Raw genomic sequence first — 15,983 nt, 5'->3', positions numbered from 1 at the left:
AGGGCTCACACCACCTGGTTTGGTTTTCTCCGAGGCCTCTAGAGATGATATGAAGCCTTTTGATATAGTTTCTGTTCCATGGATTTAAAGTTAGTATAGGTGAGACTTTCAGAACCTTCCATTTATGACCAAATCTCTTCTTTTCTTTTGGGGCCGATTCATTACCCCGTCACCATTACCACAGCCTGGCAACAACTGCAGGCTGTTGCCAGGCTGTGGTCCCCGTGCATGCAGAGACTGGTAACTGCTGTCAGGCAGGAACAAAGCATAGTACAGAAACGTGAGGCAGATTTGTGGTCAGCCAGAAGTCGAGGCAGGCAGCAAACAGGACTAATCAAGTGAAGCTGGAGCCGGTATACCAGAGTATCAGTAACAGGAGACAGGAACAGCTGGAACATAACAGCTGGAAAGAAAGAAAGCCAAAAAGAACTCCTAGTTTAGCCAACTTCCTTTTGCTATTCACTTTTTTTTTTTATTTTTTTTTTTTTATAGGGGAAGTCATGTGGCAAATGGGAATTACGTGACCAGCAGGTAAGAAAACCCATCACTAGAGGGAGTGGTGCAGCAGAGGCAGCTTAAGTGGTGTTCACACTTCTGTCAGCAAATAGAGTGCTTCTGCAGAATATTTTGGAACACTCGGGTAAACAGGCAGCTCTAAGGGGATCACATGACTCAGACCAGGAAGTGACAAGCAGACAGGATTCCTGAACAGATATGTTGCTGGCTGCAGAGGAGCTCAAGGTGGGTGACAGAGACATTGGCACAGATCTCCTGGTGCTGTGGATAAAAGATGATATTTGACAATACTGAAGACATGAAAGCAGACAATCAAGACTAATTGCTTGAAGAGAGGCTAAAGACGGCAATCTGTCACTCACCAGGATTTTACTACGCTGGCAATGAATATCAGAATTCCAAGATAAAAACTGATTTATACTTATTGCTGGAGGGAAGAAAGGATTTTCAAGTAATGAGGTAATGAACATTCAAATCAAAGAAGGGAAAGAAAGAGGTTTTGGGCTTGCAGATAGTTTTGAGAAACAAAATTGTTGTATTTAAACACATTTAGTAAAGTACTTTACTAAAGGTTTAATGCCAAGAAAAGTTATATATGACTTTGCTATTGCAAAAGAAATATTTGTGGCCCGGGTTATTTTGTGGGAATGTGCCAGTGATAGTATCTCACTTTTTTATTGTCAATCAGTTTTATTGAGTTTTCAGTAAGAAGAAATAAACCAACATACATAGCAAACGTTATAACATAAAACACAGATATCTTAATTACCCGAAACAGCAATGGATCAGTATAAACATAAAGTGCACAACCTTAACATAGCATATACTCTGACAATAATAGTAGTAAACCGTCAAAGCCCTCATGGTACAGAATAAGAGAAATAAACGCAAATATACAAACAATAACTGAAATACCCATAAAGGCACATAGTATAAACAATGCTCTAACAAGCATTTTAGCCGCTTATATTAATATATATTTATGTAAATATCTTTTAACAAAGAACAATAATAATAAGACAAAACAAAAACAATGCAGCCCATAGGGGGAGGGTTGGGCAGGGAGGGGAAAGAAAGAATATACACCACACGAGGTTGGAGGAAACATAAAAAGACCCTCAATACAAAGAGAGTACCCTAATATACGTACTGGCCCATTAGGATAAGTACATCGTGAGTTGAGGAGGTTCTTTAAACCAATCCCACGTGGACCAAACTGTTTTAAATTGTTCCATTCTGTCGTCATCTTCCGCCACAAGCATTTCCATATGGCGGATTTTTTCGAGTTCGGATACCCAGTCCGCTATAGTGGGAGCAACAGGTTGCCTCCACAATCTTGGAATAAGGACCCTAGCTGCGGCAAGAAAATGACGTAGGGCACCTCTTTTAATACTTTTAAGCGGGCCCGGGATCATAGATAAAAGAGCCACATTAGGGGTGTTGGGTACAGTAGAACCGTAGCAGTCATTAAAGATCTGAATAATCATATCCCAAAAACGAGATTGAAGCATTGTCCCCCTATGCGACAGGCATCCCCAACAGCAATCAGAGTTTGTGGGAGATTTTCTATGCATATCCACAGGACAATAATACCATCTTGACAAAATTTTATAGTTAACCTCCTGGGCTTTACAAGTCAATGCCAGCTTGTGTGTAAGGGTAAACGATGTTTCCCAGTCATCTGCAGTTATGAGGCCAGTCAATTCCCTCTCCCAATATCTGGTGTATATAGGGGCTATAGACTCAGGATTTTGTGTGAGTAGCTTGTATAGCCTTGAGACAATATGGGGGGGCGGCGAACAGGTGAGCTAACAAGCTGCTCAAATTCTGTCAAATTTCTGTGTATTAAGGATGGATCAGAAAAAGAAGGTACAAAAGATATTAACTGTCTGTACGAAAGCCAGGATAGCAGCTTACTTCTGTGTGGAAGTGCTAGGGAGGATAAAGGGGGGACCCGCCCGTTATGAACTATATCCTTAAGGTGGCGGTGTTCGGAGGCGGACCAAGATAAAAATTTGGCAGCCCTTATTGCCGGTGGAAATGCTGGGTTATCGAACAATAGTGTCATGGGCCCCGGTCTCGTAGAATTTGCCCGATCTAAGGAGAATATCCCAAATACGTAATAAATCCATAGTGAGTGGAGGTATGGGGGAGGTCAGCCGTAGTAACGACCGGTCCACCCATGGCAAGGACCAGAGACTCACTGGAGACAAAGATTCTTCCAACAGCACCCATTCTTTTAACTCCCGGCTGTGAAACCAGTCTGTCAGGTGCACTAAAACCGATGCCCTATAGTAGGAAGCAATATCAGGGGCCCTCACCCCTCCTCTACATTTGGATTTAACCAATATGCCGAATGCCAATCTGGGGCGCTTCTTATGCCAAAGGAATTGTAAAAACAACCTCTGTATTTTACACAGATATGCAGTTGGTAAGAATATGGGGACCGTTTGGAATATATATAACAGTCTGGGGACAATGTCCATTTTTAGAGTATTTATGCGAGCAAACCAGGAAAGAGGCAGGGAATCATATTTCTGAAGGTCGGATTGTATTCTATTATATGCTTGGGAATAATTAAGTGAGAACAAAGCGGAAGGGTCCGATGGTATCATTATACCTAAGTACTTCATAGCATTAGGACAAATCCGAAAGGACATATTATTGTGTATAGAGGACAGTTGGTCCGAGTTTAAGGTAATATTTAGAAGTTCGGACTTGGAATAGTTGACCTTAAAGTTGCTTAGCAATCCGAATTCAGCAAATTCCTTCAGCACCGAGGGCATCGTGATATGAGGGGACGTTATATATAGCAAAAGATCATCTGCATATAAAGAGAGTTTATAATGGGTATCTCCTATCTTGATCCCTTTACCATCCGGATTACGACGCAAGGCCACAGCCAGATGTTCCATAATTAATGCGTAAAGCAGCGGGGAAAGAGGACATCCTTGTCTCGTGCCGTTCCTAATTGGAAAAGAATCAGAGAGGGTGCCCTTAACCCGCACCCGGGCCCTTGGTGAGGAATATAAAGCCGCAATTCTAGAGACCATACTGGGACCCAGGCCTATCTGACATAGCACTGAATACATAAATTCCCAACAAACCCTATCAAAGGCCTTTTCAGCGTCTATGGACAGTAGGCACATGTACCTGTAGACTTAGCAAATTGGGTGAGAAGGATAGTCTTAATAGTATTATCCCTGGCTTCCTTTCCATAGATAAACCCAGTTTGATCCATATGAATTAATGAGGGCATATGAGGAGATAATCTATTGGCAATCAATTTAGAAAAAATGTTTGCATCAACGTTAATCAATGATATGGGTCTATAATTAGAGCAAACCGTATGGTCTTTGCCAGGTTTAGGAAGGACCATAATATGAGCTTCCAAGCTCTGCGGAGGGAATGGCGTATCAGCGGAGATGGACGCGAACACCTTAGTCATAAAAGGAACAAGGTTAAGGGTGTGTAATTTATAGAACCATGGAGTAAAGCCATCAGGGCCAGGGCTTTTCCCCGTCGGTGTAGCGCGTAAAACGGCGGAGACCTCCTCCTCTAAAGTATCTCACTTTTTTAAAGTTGACCTTCAACCTGAAATCTTGCTGAATGTCTGAAACAACTCTTGAATATAAACAATGTCTGTGGCTGGTTTGGCCGTAAATATTAAAATGTCATCTGCAAAATAGGCAGCCTTGACTTCTTGTGTCCCCCCTTTACTCCAGGAAAATCAGATGTTACCTCAATCACACGTGCTAAAGGCTCCAAAGCTAAGTTAAAGAGCAAGGGTGACATAGGACATAGTATATCAAATGCGTCTGATATATATCCTGGTGTATGTATTCGTGCTGTAGGTGAAGAGTACATATTCTGTATCAAATGGAGATATTCACCATTAAATCCAGCTTTTTGCAATACTTTAAACAACCATTGTTTGCTGACATTATCAAACGCCTTTTCAGCGTCGATTCCCAATATTGCATTATCATTATCCAGTGCTACTTTGGCAACTTCTAGAACTGCCAGTACTTTCCTGATATTTGTTACTGCAGCACGCCTCTGTACAAACCCCACTTGGAAGGGGGATATCAGCTGTGGTAGTATAGAAGCTAACCTTTCGCCTATAATTTTTAGTAAAATTTTTGCATCCACATTTATCAACTAAATCTGCCTTTACGATTCTGGAAGCATAGGACTTCCATCTTTTTTTGGCAAAAGCTTAAAATAGGCTTTTTTGCCCGTTGGAAAATAATTACCAGAAGTCCACATAGTATTGTAGAGTTCGTACAAAACAGGGACCAGTCATCTTTCAGCTTTTTATAGAACTCTGCTGTGTACCCATCCGGACCAACTGCCTTCCCATTTGCCAAACTGAATATTGTTTTTCAAATTCCTAAATTTCCTAAAATTTCATAAATTCAATTTCCAATAGAGTAATCGGTGCATTTAACATTTTCATCTGAGTTTCAGATAGTCTGGGCAAACTCAGTTTCCTCAAAAAATCCTCTGCCAATTTGTCATTTATGAGCGTTTCCTTATGAATACCTGTTGATAAAATGCGTCAAAAGAGAAGTTTATGTCCTCTGGATGGGAAGTCAGCTGGCCCTTCAGTGTACACAAAGCAGCTATAAAAATCAGTTTAAAAGGAGGACGAATTAAACTAGCTAGTATTTTATCCGATTTGTTAACAAATCTGTGAAATTTTTTGTTTAAGTTGCTCATGTCTTTCTCTCCAGTTATCAAATTCAGGTTTCGCCTCATGCCATTTCTAATGATTTTGTGTTGTGGGGTTGGAAGTTAGTACTTGTTGGATTCCTCGCAATTCCTTTAAAGCTTTAAAATAATTGTCATTGGTTACTTTTTTTTGCTTTGATATATATGTCATAATCCTACCTCTTATATAAGCTCTATTGGCTTCCCAGTATAAAATCGGATCAGATATTTGTTCCAGATTATTTGTTTTATATTAATTCCAGTCAGCCTGTATTATTGTCCAGAGCTCCGATTCCTTATATAAATAGGAGGGGAAACTCCATAAATAGGCAATCACCTTTGTGTATCATATCAACAATATATAACAAAATTGGGGTATGATCTAAGATGACCATTGTGCTAATTTATGGGCGATCTATTAGTGAATATAGTGGCGTGGGGCAGAAAAGTAATCTAGCCGTGAAAGGGAGGCATGTACATGTGAGTAGAAAGTAAATTGCTTTTCATTCGGATATCTATCCCTTCATATATCATGTAGATGCATAGATTCTACAAACTCCGTCAAATGTGTTGCCCCAGTGTTATGCATTAAAGGTTGCCTTTGCAATGTGTCTACTGGAGTTTTTAGTGTTTTATCCTTTCTAAGGTTCATAACCATGTTGAAGTCACCACTAAGCAATTTATATGGATTCTGACCTTGTGAAACCCATGAAGATACTGTTTGAAAGCATAGTTAGCACAGACTTTATGACCTTTGCCAGGTTTTGGGACTAACGTGATATGGACTTCAAAACTTTGAATTGGGAAAGTAGTATGTGAACATATAAAGGAAAATACTCTGAAGAAAGGAGAAAGAAGTGTTGCATATTTTTGTAGAAACAAGGTATAAAACCATCGGGGCCAGGGATTTTACCTGCTGGGGTAGATTTAATAGCTCTGGAAACTTCTTGTTCAGTAAAAGGTGATTCTAAAGAATCAACAGTCTCCGGTTCCAAAGGTGAAGGTCTAGTTTCTGTGATATAATCCTTAAGAGATAAGGGCAAAAAATTTGGAGAGAGAATAATATAAGGATCAGAATAAAATTTATGGAACATCGTCATAATGTCAGCTGGCAAACATATCAAATGATCTTGATGGTGTCAAACTTACCTCTTCCTCGCTAAAGCACAGGCGCCTCTCTCCTGTGCATGTGGGCAGTACTGACCCTGAGTGCGCCTGTTCTCCCAAGTTTTATCAGTTTCACCCATCTCGTCGACCAATCAGGAAATAGCCTCTTAATCATCCCTGGATATTTAGCTAGCTCAGACACATCGTTCAGTGTTTGTACGTGTGTCCAGTAGTGATGAGCCCCCTAGCTTTGCTGAGGAAGTTCCTGTACACCTGTTGCTTAATTCAGTGTTTCCTCTATGTTAACCCCTTATTGGTTCTGTCCAGTCTGTCTGTTGTTTACCAGCTTACTCCCTTGTGCTGTTCCAGTGTTCCTCTCTGTCTGTGGTTGTTCCTGTGTCACCTGTTCCTCCTGCTGCTTCCAGTGTCTCCTGTGTCCCCAGTGTCACTTCCTGGTATCTATTTCCTTGATCCCCGATATTTGAACTCTTGGCTTGTGACCTGACCCTTTTTGCTTGCTGCCTGCCTTGACCCCAGCCTTCCCTAACAATTCTTCTGCATAGTGATTTGGTACTGTGTATCTTCCTGCCCACCCTGGTGTGTACAAGGACTGCAACCTGGTAGTAACCAGCAGCGCAACATCCTCACCACTAGAGGCTCTAGACAAGACTGTTTAGACTCTGCGCCTTGACACTTCTCAGGGCAGTCGTAGTGCAAATCATAGCGCCCCCTAATGGCCCTGTTTTTCCAAACTTGACAGATGGTTCATTACAAAAGAAATATAAGTGGTGCCAATTTTAGGGTTAAGAAGTCTAGCTAACAATCTTCTGCATTTATCACCATATTGATAGGATTGATTTATTCTATCCCTCTGATGCTATTTGGGTTTGAGTTATGATCGTCTTGATATCATAATTTATATTTTTTTGTAAATCACCCATATTGTATCAGAATCCTTTTTATACCTACTTTAGGGCCTCCGAAAAGTAAAAGAGATCAGAGGAATGATGATAAAACATTTCTGGACAGTATCAGAAACCGCATACTGAATCCTTAGAAGTGAATCATTAGGTTTTCACTGCCATATAACCTTACTGGTGGAAGGCAGATCTAAAGAGACCATAAAAGAAGATACTCTGACCAGGGCATATGGTCTATAGAGACTTTGGGGTGCCATGCAAATGCATAGTGACTCAAAAAAGTGATTTTTCCACATATCAACCAAGAGTAGATCATGTACCTGATTTTTAAGTTTTCGCTTTAGAATAGGAGTCTACCCTAGGATCAGGTACAAAATTAAAGTATCCCCCTATAATAAATATGCCCTATAGTAGTGGTCACCAACCTTTTTGGTTCCATGGACCACCAAAATTACAGGCTCCTGACCGCGCATGCGCGGGGTGTCAATCAAATGGAGAGACACCTCCCCCATAGTGACGTCATTGTGACATAGCCCCGCACACTCTCCCTTTGGAGATCTAAGCCTGCGGTAAGGAGTGGGCGGGTTATGTCCAGGGACACAGCCCGCCCACCTCCCTGAGCCTGGGACTTGTATAGGGAAGTGTTCCGCTGCTCTGGCCGGTGCGTCCCCCCAGCAAAGTCCTTGTCCTGCCCCGCTCGGGGATGCACTGGCCAGAGCCGTGGACCACCAAAATGTTCTCGCATGGCTTGGTGCAAAAAGGAAAGGTTTGGGTTCATGAAGCACTGGGCTGACTTTTCATTGGGGTACAACCTGTATGCTAGAGATGGTTTGCACCTAAATGAAAGGGGTTCTGCTGTGCTAGGGGAAAGATTTAGGGGAATGGTATTTAATGGAATTTAAACTAGGACAGACAGGGGTGGGACAGTTAAATAAGGTGGCAGAAAGGTAAATCAGGGGTCAGCCACTAGTGGAGGGTGGATTGGGGATAGTTGGGGGTGGGTTTTGGATAAATGTATGCAGCGTCCTATGTTACTAACAAACATTGCACTGTGCAGTACTAGTTGTAATGAAAAACAAAACGATGGGTGAAGAGCATTATAACTTAGTTGGCATGTTCTTCACATGATTGGGCTGTCAATGTTCCTGGGTATACAGTCTTTCATAAAGACAGTTTCAAACGAAAGGGTGGTGGTGTCTGTCTGTATGTGATCTGAAAGTGAGGTCAAATGAGGTTGAGGCATTATGGGTGGAGTTAATGTGAGGATGCACAATACACAATTAATAAGTAATAAGTTTAAGAGGCTAAAATTAAAACCTATGTGGCTCACAGCTGATGTTTAAAAAAGGCCATAAGTAACAAGAAAAGGGCATTCAAAAATATAAAAATGAAGGATCACCTTCATCGTTTGAAAGCTATAAAAAATATACCAAAAGATGTAAAAAGGGGATAAAATGTGCAAAACTTCAAAGTGAAGGACAGATGCAAAGTAAAGTAAATTTGTTAAAATATATTTTAATAGCAAAAAGATCTGAGAATGTAGGCCCCTTAAAGGATGTCTCTGGGTTGGTAACTGGGGATAAAGAAAAGGCTTATTTACTAAACAGTTTTTTTAGCTCTGTGTACACAATGGAAAATGGCAGAGCCCAAGTCTAAACTCATAACAGCAATGTCACTGCTTTAAATCACAATGGCTCAAAATTGATATGAGAAACAGTTGGGAAAAAATAAGGTTGACAAAGCACCAGGACCTAATGGATTACATTCACATGTCCTCAAAGAACTGAGCTCGTTTTTTTCAAAGCCATTATTTCTAATTTTAAAGACTCTTTAGTCACTGGCATGGTTCCGATGGACTGGCGTAAAGTCAATGTGGTTCCTATCTTCAAAAAGGGAGCAAAGTCATTACCAGGTAACTACAGACCGGTTAGTTTAATGTCCATAGTTGGAAAGGTCCTAGAAAGTTTGAAAAAGAACCACATATTAAAGTTTCTACTAGAAAGTAATATTTTAAGTGATAGTCAGCATGGCTTCAAGAAAGACCGAAGTTGTCAAACAAATTTACTCTTTTTTTATGAGGAAGTAGGTAAACAGGTAGACAGCGGAATAGCAGTTGATAAAACATTTAAAAGAGCACTCAAGACCCATTTTTTCAAACTTGCCTACCCATATTCTTCTGTCTTTTAAAACCATCACTACTTCCCACCACTACATATCTCCCATCCTATTGTGTGTAAATTCCCCCACCTACTAGATTGTAAGCTCTTCGGGGCGGGGTCCTCTCCTCCTGTATCACTGTCTGTATTAGTCTGTCATTTGCAACCCCTATTTAATGTACACCGCTGCATATTATGTTGATGCTATATAAACCCTGTTTATTATTATTATTATTAATAATAATAATAATAATAATATAGTGTACTTGGAATTTGCTAAAGCATTTGACACAGTACCCCACAGACGGTTATTATGCAAGTTAGGGTCAATAGGTTTAGAAAAGTCAATCTGTAAATGGATAGAGAACTGATTTAAAGACCACATCCAGAAAGTTGTAATTAATGATTCATACTCTGAATGGTCTAAGGTTATTAGTGGTGTACCCCAGGGTTCACTGTTGGGACTGTTTACCATCTTTATAAATAGTATAGAGTTTGGGATTAAAAGTACTATTTATGTGTTTGCAGATGACACCAAACTATGTAATGGAATTAAGTCCATACAGGATGTCTATAATCTACAAGCAGAGCTAGATGTACTGTTTGATTGGGCAGCCAAGTGGCAAATAACATTTAATTTAGATAAATGTAAAGTTATACACTTGGGGGCTAACAACATGCATGCTTTATTATGTCTAGGGGGAATACATTTAGGGGAGTCAGAAATGGAAAAGAATCTGGGGGTAGATCATAGAGTCTGGTAGATCATAGGCCTAATAACAGCATGCAATGCCAAGCTGCAGTATCTAAATCTAGCAAAGTACTTTCTTGTATTAAAAGAGAAATAGACTGCAGAGATGGAGACATTGTCCTGCCCCTGTACAAAGCATTGGTCAGACCACAGCTGGAATTTGCAGTCCAGTTTTGGGCACCAGTTCACCAAAAGGACATTGTGGAAATATCTAATGTAGGGAATTCCCTTAATTCCCACCAAGCAATGGGACCTACCTACTTGGGGGAGTTAGTTAGCAATGGCTAGGGTAACACACCCGCCTCTAAAGTTCAAGCCTGATACAGAAGTAGGATTGGGGAACATCAGAGAACCACATCAAAATATATATTAAGCCACTATAAACAAAAAACAATATAAGTATATAGGTTTAGTGTAACATTTTAGTCCCGGACAGGAGACGTTCAAAAGATCTCCCCGCCGTAACAGTACCCATATCATATCTGATGACAGTAATCATCATTAGTAAATGAGAGAAGGCAAGTAGTAGCAAACTGTATGGCATTCAGTATTATCAAGGAAATGGAAAAAAGGTTCAGTTGTTATCCAAGAAGTGGAGCATTAGTTTGTCACACTAAGTAGGGATCGTTACACTCACTGCAGACTGTTCTTAGGCTTCTACAGAGTGATGAAGATTACCCCATTTGTATGTAGCATGACAGTACATAATTAAGTCAAGTAGCAGGCGCATCTTCAATGTGCCTGGACATATCTAGCAGTAGGTGGATTTGAGCGCTATCAAAATCAAATGGGCCTTTGAGCCATGCTTTTCACATAACTGTTACAGCAAAAACAGGGAACTCCACAGATCACATCACTGGGCATAGCAGACGACTGTGACATGGACTCAAGGACACGGTGTACTTAATCTTACTGCTGGACTGTAAAACAGCAGGGTCAGTGACAGAGCTGCAGGGGGTTGCATACTCAAGCTGCCATTGCTAGGCAACAGCCCCTACTTGACTTAATTTATTGATGTGTGTGTTTTTTTTATATTTTGGATGTCATTGAAGGCCCTTTCACAACAGTGTCAACTATGAATGGGCTACTTAACACATCATGAAGGAGCATGTGCCACCAGGCAGCACACTGCACATGTTGCACTGGAAAGCATATCATTCACAGTGCATTAGGGTGTCATTCAGAATGAATTACACTGAATGTTCTTTACTGTGTTACTACAATGCAGCAGTTTTAATATGCCATAAAGAAACCTAAACCAGGAAATCAAAAATGGGTGTTACCACCAACTTCGTCTCACTGCTGAGCCAGAATCTAAAAGCTTTTTGATTCAATTGCCTACTATAATAACTATATACACATATATAAAACACAGGGTTTCTGACTTCTCTAGCTACATGAAGTCTTGAACAATGAGCCCCCCAGATAAGTGAAATTTTCACAGGGAGGTCAGAAAGGGCTGCCTATGTATTTCTCACACTACATGTGTACATGAAATACTGGAATTTTCGAAACAAATAAGCAGAAAATGTATTGCAGTAAATAAGTAATGAAATAGGCATGAAGTAAAAGAAGTAATGGGCTATGCAATGCTGTTAATCTAAATGAATGTATGTAGATCTGTTTTACTAAATATCTATACTAATCTGCTCTGTGAAACCATAGCTTTTAACGCTAAACTTTCTTGGTGATACTTGGAGGAAACAAAATCAGAATCCCAATGCTGTCCAATTATAGCTGTAAAAGGAAAAAAAAGTTAATTAAATCAGAACATAAGAATCTATATATCAATATAACCATAGAACATACAGTACTTGCTCATAGAATCTTGGTATATATTAGTCTTAAATGACAAGCACTGGATCCTATCACAGTGCCATGGAAAGTGCCACCGAGTTCACTAACCAAACTCATGTTCGTAGCAAAAAGGAAAGAGACAAGCAAACAAAACTCCCTAATCTATATTAAATAACATTAAAATGACATTGGTTAGCTACTGCTTACTCTCCTTGCATAATATCTTAGCTAGATACAGAGCTGAATACCTTTGTAAACTCATCCAATATGGTCATGGTAATGACTAAAGCTCACCATACAAAGGAAAATGTCATTGTACAATCAGCTTTAGATATACCTACATAGGTGGACCTACCAAATATACCTCAACAATCTTTATTTAGTGTGGCTGACCTTTGCATTACATATGTGTTTTTAGATAGGAAGAGGAGATTGTGAAAATCTACTGTAATATGTATGTCAGTGCTGAGGTCAGTTTGGAATGGGCAACCACAGTGGTTGCATTTGTCCTGTGCTTACGGAACCGCAACCTCAACATGATTGATTTACCTCCCCTCTGAACTAGGCTTTCAAGTTTGTATGATTAGGCAGGTCACTATTGCAGAAAGGGATCTTCACCCCTCCACCTGAGCCTATTTCCCATGTATTTCCCTAGTATTTGTGCGGGGTTATACAGGGCTTACTTAGAATCTGGAATCCACTTAAAACAGACCCCTTATAGCTGCTTAAGAATCGTTAACTAAAAAGGTGCACAACAACTGACCGACACTGACGAACAAGGATTGTCGCTGGAAATGAACGAACGTCCTGTCCGATCTTTTTGAGCGACGATCATTTTCTATCATGTGTACGGTCGTTAAGTGATCGTAGATGTTTCTGCAATACACTTTTTCCTTTCCATGCCACTTCTTGCATCATTCAAACAATCGTATCTAGCGTGTGTACATTATTGGTGGATTACATTTAAAAGATCGTATCCTTACAGCATGAACAGAATTGTGCACCGTTCAAATACAATCGTGCATAATCGTTAATCGGTCGTAATCGTTTTCTAACGATAATTATTGGAAGTGTGTACCTAGCTTAAGTGGTGCTGGCTATGTCAGTTTGCATCAATGAAAAATAAACATTTATTATATGTATAGAAGAGGCCACCTTGTGTTTGGCAAATTGCCATGTCATCCACATCCCTCCCTCACTGCTCATCCCCTGCTTAGGCTCTCTAACCAGTTATTCAGTGTGTTGTCTTCTGTGATTCGTTTATGCTAATGTCATAGATACAGATCCTGTATTCCCTTCTGTGGAGTGCATTGTCCCCCAGCCTATCTGTGGGGCGTGTTGCCCCCTGATCCGTGTTGTCCACCCCACATCCTGTGGAGCGTTTGTCCCCGCCACCCCTCATTCTGTGGAGCGCGTTGCCCCCCCCCACATTCTGTGGAGCGCGTTGCCCCCCCATTACCTTACAACAATAGGAGTGTACCCCATCACCTGTCTCAACCCCTCCTGTACCCCCATATTACCTAATAATAGAAGTGCACCCTATCACCGGTCTCATCCCCTCCTGTAACCCCATATTATCCCAAACCAATAAGAATCCAGCCCATCACGTGTCTCACCCCCTCCTGTATTCCATATCACCTCACAACAATATGTGTGCACTCATCACCTGTCTCTCCCCCTCATGTACCCCCATATCACTTCACAATAGGAGTGCACCCCATCACAAGTATATGCCCCTCCTGTACCCCATACTACCATATAACAATAGGAGTACACCCCATCACCTGTCTCCCCCCTCATGTACCTCCATATTACCTCACAACAATATTAGTGCAGCCCATCAACTGTCTCACCCTCTCATGTACCCCCATATCACCTCACAATAGAAGTGCACCCCATCATCTTTCTTCCCCTCCTGTACTTCCAAATAAGAGTCCACTCCATCACCTGTCCCCCTCATTTACCCCCATTTTACCTCACAACAGAAGTGCGCCCGATTACCTGTCTCACCCCCTCCTGTACCCCCATATCACCTCACAACAATAGGAGTGCACCCCTTCACCTGTCTCACCGCCTCCTGTACCCCCAAATCACCTTACAACAATATGAGTGTTCCACATCACCTGTCTCCTCCTCCTGTACCCCCCAATTACCCTGCAATAACACCAGTATACAAAACACCTGTTCCCACTTTTCCCCATCCTTCCATATCCCCTGCAATAATACCAGTTCACCCCCATACCTGTCTGACACTTCCTTCACCCCCATTTCATCCTAAAATAATACCAATGCATTACAATCACCTATCATTCTCTTTCTGAAACCCCCATCACATGCCTCCCTTATAGCCCCCTACATAACTACCAGTGCGCCCTACAATAAGAGTATGACACCTCAGAATTAACATGACAGCTTATAATGTCTCTAAATCACACGGACACAACCATTTCTCCTATGTGCGGAGACTGATAACCCATTTTTCCTGCCTTTCAAATGTAGTTTTTCGGGCTTCAAGTTTGATCCGTGAAGCCCCGCCCACTTCCTATTCTGTGCCCAACGTCACTTCCGGGTCCTTCTACTGGATGAGAACTAGCCGCTACCATTTGATTTCAATTATAGTTGTGATCAAGCGGGGTGAAGTGGAGACAATCCTATCTGGTAAAGTTATCGGAATTATAAACATCTGTAGTTATGTGACGTCGGTAAACGCTGATGTTTGGGGTATTTAATGGATACATTTAGTATGGTTATGTTTTTTCTCCCGATGGTCAGAGGTGTAGGTAATGTTATGGACTTCATTCAGATTCCTAGGAAGATGTTCTCCATGGCTGTGCTGATCACATCAAGCAGTAATTCTGTCAATATTATGACAAGGGAGGCCCCGGAGTGTGAACACATTGCAATATATCTGGGTGTGGTAACAGAGTGCATCATACTTCATACACCTCAGCCCTTGTAGCCACAAACTGCTTTTTGTTGTGTTATGATCTAAATCTCACAGACACCTAAATCTAAAGGATCAAACAAAGCCTATACAGCATTATCATAACTTGCAGGTTGTGGGAGAAGTCAGAGCTCCGCCAGCACTTCTCTGGGGCTGATTCACATAGCAGTGTGCTTATAACAAGAAACGCTTCCACTTGGGGAGACGCTACACCCCACCATGTCACATGTGCAGATTCTGCTTCTTTTCAAACCAGCGCTGCAGTGTGACAGCTCCAGTGGCTTTGTGCAGATAACCGGGAACCTGTCACGCTGCATTCCAGGAAACTACCATCTTTGCTGCTGACTTGGGTCCTCAGCAATCCTCTTCACCCATTGGATGGTCACTGATGATGTCATTCCTTGCATGCCATGGAGTTACATTGTTCCTATTTGCTGGCTGCATGCATTGGTGCCACATACGGAGCTGAACTTCACCTACACGGTGCATACGCTGTGCAGTGTAAGGCTAAAACAAAAAGCCAACAGAAGCCAGGGCTTTCTTTTGATTGGCAAAATGCTGTTTTTTATGAGCAAATTTGAGGTTGATTTATTAGGAATGAAGACTGTTCCCCAAATGAAAGTATTGCTTAGTACAGCGATCGCCAACCGATGGTCCGGTCCGCAGCTCAGGATCAGGAGCTGGGGGGAAGCATCGGCCAGAGCCGCGGACCACATCCCCAGTACAGTTCCCAGGTTTGGGCAAATGGACACCCTGGACACAACCTGCCCACTCTCCCATTGCAGGCTCAGATCTGCGATGAGAGAGTGGGCAGGGTTATGTCATAATGACGTCACTGTGGGGGAGGTTTCTTCCCCTTTGAGTGACACCCGGCTCCCCGCGAATGCGTGGTCTGGAGCTGGTGATTTTAGTGGTACTTGGAACCGAAAAGGTTGGCGACCACTGGCTTAGTAAATAAGTTGTGAATACATACCTAAAGCTATCATATCCTAGCAAAAAATCTGGATCTTAGCTGGGTAGAGCTCCTGCCTCTATACTGGATACACAGCCCCACTGAGTGGCTGAAACACTGCCTTTTA

The 15,983-nt window shown here is 41.6% G+C and overlaps 1 protein-coding gene across 4 annotated transcripts in view; it reads left to right on the top strand.

The window, feature by feature from the left end:
* The first annotated feature begins 720 nt into the window (after positions 1-720).
* SPDL1 (spindle apparatus coiled-coil protein 1) overlaps positions 721-15,983 on the top strand; it is a 38,229-nt gene continuing 22,966 nt past the window's right edge. For 3 of the 4 annotated variants that reach the window (XM_072400806.1, XM_072400803.1, XM_072400807.1), the window contains exon 1: positions 14,519-14,618. The gene's annotated coding sequence lies outside the window, so the exon portion shown is untranslated. Of the gene's footprint in view, positions 976-14,518; positions 14,619-15,983 lie in introns of those variants that run through there. The other variant, XM_072400805.1, reaches the window with a different exon arrangement.

Source organism: Pyxicephalus adspersus, chromosome 2, assembly GCF_032062135.1.
Source record: "Pyxicephalus adspersus chromosome 2, UCB_Pads_2.0, whole genome shotgun sequence".
Taxonomy (NCBI): domain Eukaryota; kingdom Metazoa; phylum Chordata; class Amphibia; order Anura; family Pyxicephalidae; genus Pyxicephalus; species Pyxicephalus adspersus.
The sequence above is the reverse complement of the archived record's forward strand: the minus strand, read 5'-3'. Positions and strand labels throughout refer to the sequence as shown.